The following is a 5,568-nucleotide window of genomic DNA, read 5'->3' as shown; positions in this document are numbered from 1 at the left end:
TCCACAAACTATTTATATTTTTATTGTTATACCTCATTATTTATTTTTGGGTGTAATTTAAACCTTATACAATTTTGGATTAAATATTTTTGTGATATAAGAGTCTTTGGGTCAAAGGTCCTTCTTGGTCAAATGTCCTTGGGTGAAGTGCACTGGGTGAAATGTCTCGGGGCAAATGTCACTGGGCAAAATGGTTTTGGTTGAAACGGATTGGGTGAAACGTCCTGACGCCGGTCTAACTCATCCAGCAAGCATTCCATGCGAAACTTCTATGTTGTGAAATTGTTGCCAGGGAAAAGAGGTATCTTGTACCTTTCTTCTTCAGCGGCGCCAGTAGCCATGATTGAAACTTTCAACTTGATTAAACACGTGCACAGAGAGGTCAATAAACGCTAGCAGACAGACTGCGGCCCATAACCTGATAAATTCTATGACTGTTCCGGTTAGTGTTGGTCGGGAGAGGAGGAATGACCACTTCAGACTTCTGACACATAGAGAGTGATTTATTGGTATTAGATTTAGGAAGTAAACTTTGGAACAAGAACAAGACCAATGGTAGCCAATAAAACAAGAACATGAACACGAATACTGCTGTATATCTTGGCATGATATGTGCCGAAAGTTTCAGTCACCATCCTCATCAAGCCCAATCAAATGCATTAAGACACTAGCCTGTTTCTCCTTGTTCCATGCCGCGCGGGTTTCATTCAAGGAGATATGTCCCTCATACTGCCACTGAAACACCTTTCACTGACGTTCCAGGTCATCTCCCGGGACGAGGGGTTTGATGGGCTGATCCATCCTAACCTCCCCTCACACGTGGTCACACTACACATCCCTTTTCCCTCTTCGATAGAAAACCCTACTCGGGTGGGAAAGCTTCCTTGGGCTTTCCAACGGTCGGCTCTAGCCCACCAGCGGTTTTTCGCTGCTGCCTTGAAAGGAGTTCTCAGACTTCGTGCGTCTTCCTTGTCCTGCCACTAAACCGACTGCGCCATGTTGTATATCTTAGGATGATATGTGGTCGTAACTGGTTGAAGCCCTTAGGCCGGTGGAGCGACTAGCTTGATGTCTGCAGGCGAGGAGTAAGGAAGACTGACACTCAGTACAGTTCCATGAAGACTGGCTTATTGGATGTCGTGCAAGACCCTTCATAACATATGACAGGCAGTGGTGCCAACATGACAATACACAACAAATACCAACTTGAAGAACTTAAAGAACAAAATACCATTGTTGGCTAACTTTAACATAAATAAGGCACCGTTCGCTCCCGTCACGGATCCAGATTTCTTCAGAAGAGCCAGATCTGGACTAGGTTGATGCAGACTACCTCAGATCTGACCAGTTTAAATCAGATTACCCCAGACCCAGCAGTGCCTAACACCGAGCTCCCAGATTTCTCCATACATCACCAGATATTGACCGGGATACATCAGATATAATCAGATCTGATCAGGTTCAGTCGCCTTTCGAAATAAAATTTGGTCGTTCCTACTTTGATTAATTACTTATAATGTACATCGTTGGTACCACGTATTCACCCCCACCCCCTTCCACTACTCGACATGAACAGCAGCGCAAAAATTCAAACCTCGTCGGGATACCGTTTGCATGGTTGGCGTACCTGACATGTCCTAAGCGCCAAACACAGGTGAACTTCACTGTTTGTTGGTGATTTTTACTTCCCAAAATAAAGTAAAACCACGAAAATGTTTTCGAATAATAGGGATGAACAAGGTAAGTGCAAGTATCACATGGCCACAGACCCGGGTCTGTGCATATCTGTAATCAGGTAAGTTTGACTGTACTGGAGTAGCAACTTAGTACGTTGAAATGTGCGCCGCGCTGGCTGGCGAAGCTATCTCCTCTGAAGCCAATTAATGTGCTTAGAAATCTCACCCACTCAATTTTTGAAAGCCTGGTCTACTGCAACTAATGATGCCCGCGTTTTGAGTGTAGCATCATTCAAACCGGAGCTACGACGCCTGGAACGCCGCAGACCCGTTGCACTGAAACAAATGCTGATAATGCCTGACACTGCAGTGAATATCATATGTTGAATTGAAAAATTGCAGGAGTACAGCCATTGGAAAGTGTTGGACATGAAGTAATTCCTCCAGAAATTGAGGAAGACCCTTCGTATATGCAGGATGCAAGATACATCCCGAATTCTGTCAATTCCTCTAGGAAGGCACCACCCTCTGTCCTCTCAGCAAATAAAGACGGTGAGAAATATTCAATAATACACTAACTGATGATTTTGCCTCACATTGCAATTCTTAATTGGTTAATGTAACATTTATAGGTGCATTTCAGTCCACTCCCATTATTAAAGATGCCAGGAGAAAGCTGTTATGTAATGCCGATCATTTTGCTGCTGAAATAGGAGTGATTGGTAATTAATTTTGCTAAACCTGCTTTTGTTTTTCTGTTGTATGATTCTGCTGGACAAGTCTCTCCTTTTCAGAACCAGTCATCTGTGTTGAAACACCACCTCCAAGGAAGAAAAATGGCAGTTCAAAGAAGTCAATTTCTTTTCCTAGTAAGTATCATTCATCATTTAAGTTCAAGGCTACTTTTTCTCATTTTGAGTGTAACTGAGATCTTTATTGTGTAGGCCCTCAAGCTTCCCCTAAAAGAAAACAAATTGTACTAAGAACCCTTCAATGGCCAGCAAATGCTGTACAAGCGCTAGTTTTGGAGTGTGTGACATTGAAGGAGTCCGTGCAAGTGGAGGTAGAGAAAATGAGGATGGCGACTGAAACTTTCGGCCGCCAGGATCGCTAGGAGCACTGGTCGCCTAGCGCGCCGCCGGCCGGGCGGAGCGTGTGTGAGCATAAACTAAAATTGCATTCTTGGGTACTTAACTCAAACAAAGTACATCGACCATTACATCAAAATAAAGGCGAAAGTGTGAGGATTACAACGGTATAGTTCCTTATGTGATCGAAGTCCTTGTACTCGATCAGGGCCGTTTGGCAAAATGGGCTGTTTTCCGAAATCACTAGAGCTTTTTCAACCCGTATTTTCTCATGCAAGGAGACGAGCTATCAACCTACATAAAGCGAGCCGATTTTCCGCCTGACTTTAAACTTTACATTCCTTTTTGCCGCTCTTTGATACGACTTCTGGTTTTCGAGAACGAAGCTCATATCTGCGCGCATGTCGGTCCGGGCCGCAGCCGTCTTCCGCAGGACGCTATTGCCCGCTATGGGCCGCGCGCATGAGTGTACCCTCCATCCCCCACCAAATGTTCATCTGGGCACATGACTTCCTCACGTCTTGCTAATAGGTCAGCAAACACCGCACTCCTCCTGAACACTCTCCTGTCGTGAATGCTCCCAACCTCTTCAACATGCACATCTCTTACGAGTAGATTGTTGTCTACAATGGCCTGCACATTCATGCTGTAAGTGCGATACCTGTTCGGGTACTGAACAGCATCTTCAACTGGAGCAGTGATATAGATGTGGGTACCATCCACACAGCCAACTGCACCAGGAAATCCTGAGACTCGATTGAAAACTTCCTTAATTTCCCCCCTTTCAGCTGCGTTTGGCCACTTAATGTACTGTGGAGACATATGCCTCAAAGCATCAAGTACGTAAACATAAAATTTGTAAAGGGTGCTCGGAGAAACTTTGGACCTCAGAGAAGACACTTCGGAAGGAGTCAGGTGTGGCTAACAGCCACACCACCATGAGCACTATGTCTTGCATTGGTTTGCGTTCCCTCAGTATTTTGTTTCTTCCAGCAAGGTTGTTACCTATGGCATCCACAAGAGCCTGTAGAAAAAATATTCATAACTTTACTGAAAAGAAACTCGTGTAATGTCAATTTCACAAACAGAATTGAAAATTACAAACCTCAGGAACCCTTCGAGACATCCTGAAGTGCATTTTGAAACAAGGATCCGGGATTTGGTGGGACTCATTTATGTGCACAGTGGCATGCACCTAAAGATTCTCTAAAATAAACGCACTTTTCAGTTTACAAGTTAACATGTTTACTAGCACTGAATCAAGTCTCATACTGTACCTGGCAATATCTCTTCCTCCTGATCCATACTTTCTTCAACAATTATTTGAGCTGCAGCCAACATTAATTGATCGAAATCCTGCTCTTCTTTTTCTATTAATTCTACAGCCATTGCAATTAAGGCATTCAGTGCCACTCCCGCTTCCGGATCCATCTTGTACCAAATTATTATTTATTTTTATTTGCAATTGCACTTCCAACACTTGTAGTACAGACGAAAACCTAACCTTGCTCGCTGGGTTCTGCTGTGTTATTCGCAACAAAACAAATGCACCTCGGTATGAGAAACTAATCGAAACATCATCGAGGCCTACCCCCACTCCGCTCGTTTGACGCCATCGGCTGCACTTTACGCTCTACGCTTTACGCTCTCGAGTACGCTCTCGCATATGACCGCTTAAGTGAACATAGCAAACGTAAAATTAAACTTTAGTTTCGAGTCAAAATTTTAGTTTAATGCAAAAAATGGTGATTGTAAAAGACGTTCTGTGTCAGGGCCATACCACACAGCTATTATAAATAGCTCCTCTTGCCCCTGAAAGCACCCAAGAATTGGAAAGAAATGAGCCGAATTGCTACGGTAAAGCGAAATCCCATCTATGTTGATATCCACGACAACTTCACTATATCTATTCAAGTATTGTAGGTCGATACGTGATTCAATATTACGCATGATTCCCTTATACTAGAACTGACCACCACTGACATCATTTATATTGTTATTAGCTGGTGGGGTTTGCAGAGTAGTCTTGCGAGTCATGGGGAGAAAAGGGTGGACAATCTTTAACACAGATAGCAGTTGATCAACTTTAGTTCCTGAAACTCTTCTTCTCGCCCATGCTCTCAAAGACTCCAGTAAAAATAAATCGAGTTCAACTGGATCCCCTCCAACTGGCCCGTCATATTCTTCTTCACTACCGCTATCCTCACCATCCTCTGCTTCCCTTTCTCCATCTTCACTATCATGATCATCTCCATCACTGTCCTCCACTTCTAATTCAACATCATTTAAATTATCAGGAACTCCCTTTGCGGGATCATTCAGAGCTTCTATTTCAATATCTAAATCAGCAACTCCATCTCCAGCTTCTAATTCATTGCCGTGCATACTTTCATCAGATTCAGAACTTGACTGCTCCGACTCACTGAGCTGTCGAGCCTCCTCCCTAGTCTCAACGAGTCACATCAATTCTATGGCCCTAGAAATGGCGTCAGCCTGGTACCTGTGCTACAAGTGAGCAACATAATGAAGTATCCATTGTGGATTGTTAAATATTCAAAGTTATTGCAAAAAATTCATGTAACAGTTTTGAAAACTGTTACTAAATGGACAGGGGAGAATTTTTGGATTTAGTTAAATTCGAAGAAATAAGCAGACAAACCTCAATGTTTATAAATTTTAAATAAATTTTACAAACCTGCAGTCCGGGTGTTGATAAATTTAGGGTAGCCACATTCTTTAGGTTCTCAGGTTTCATGTAATTTTGGCAAATCTGCTTCAACATCTTTTCAGAGTACCGAGCAATG

The 5,568-nt window shown here is 43.1% G+C and overlaps 1 protein-coding gene across 1 annotated transcript in view; it reads right to left on the bottom strand.

Annotated features, from left to right (window-relative positions):
• The window catches only part of LOC127750862 (uncharacterized), a 33,846-nt gene that overhangs the window by 2,151 nt on the left and 26,127 nt on the right, over window positions 1-5,568 (bottom strand). The window lies entirely within an intron of this gene.

The sequence above is a fragment of the Frankliniella occidentalis genome, unplaced genomic scaffold (genome assembly GCF_000697945.3).
Source record: "Frankliniella occidentalis isolate FOCC.00 unplaced genomic scaffold, Focc_3.1 Scaffold274, whole genome shotgun sequence".
NCBI lineage: Eukaryota > Metazoa > Arthropoda > Insecta > Thysanoptera > Thripidae > Frankliniella > Frankliniella occidentalis.
Note: the sequence above shows the minus strand (reverse complement) of the source record. Positions and strands in the feature narration are given on the sequence as shown.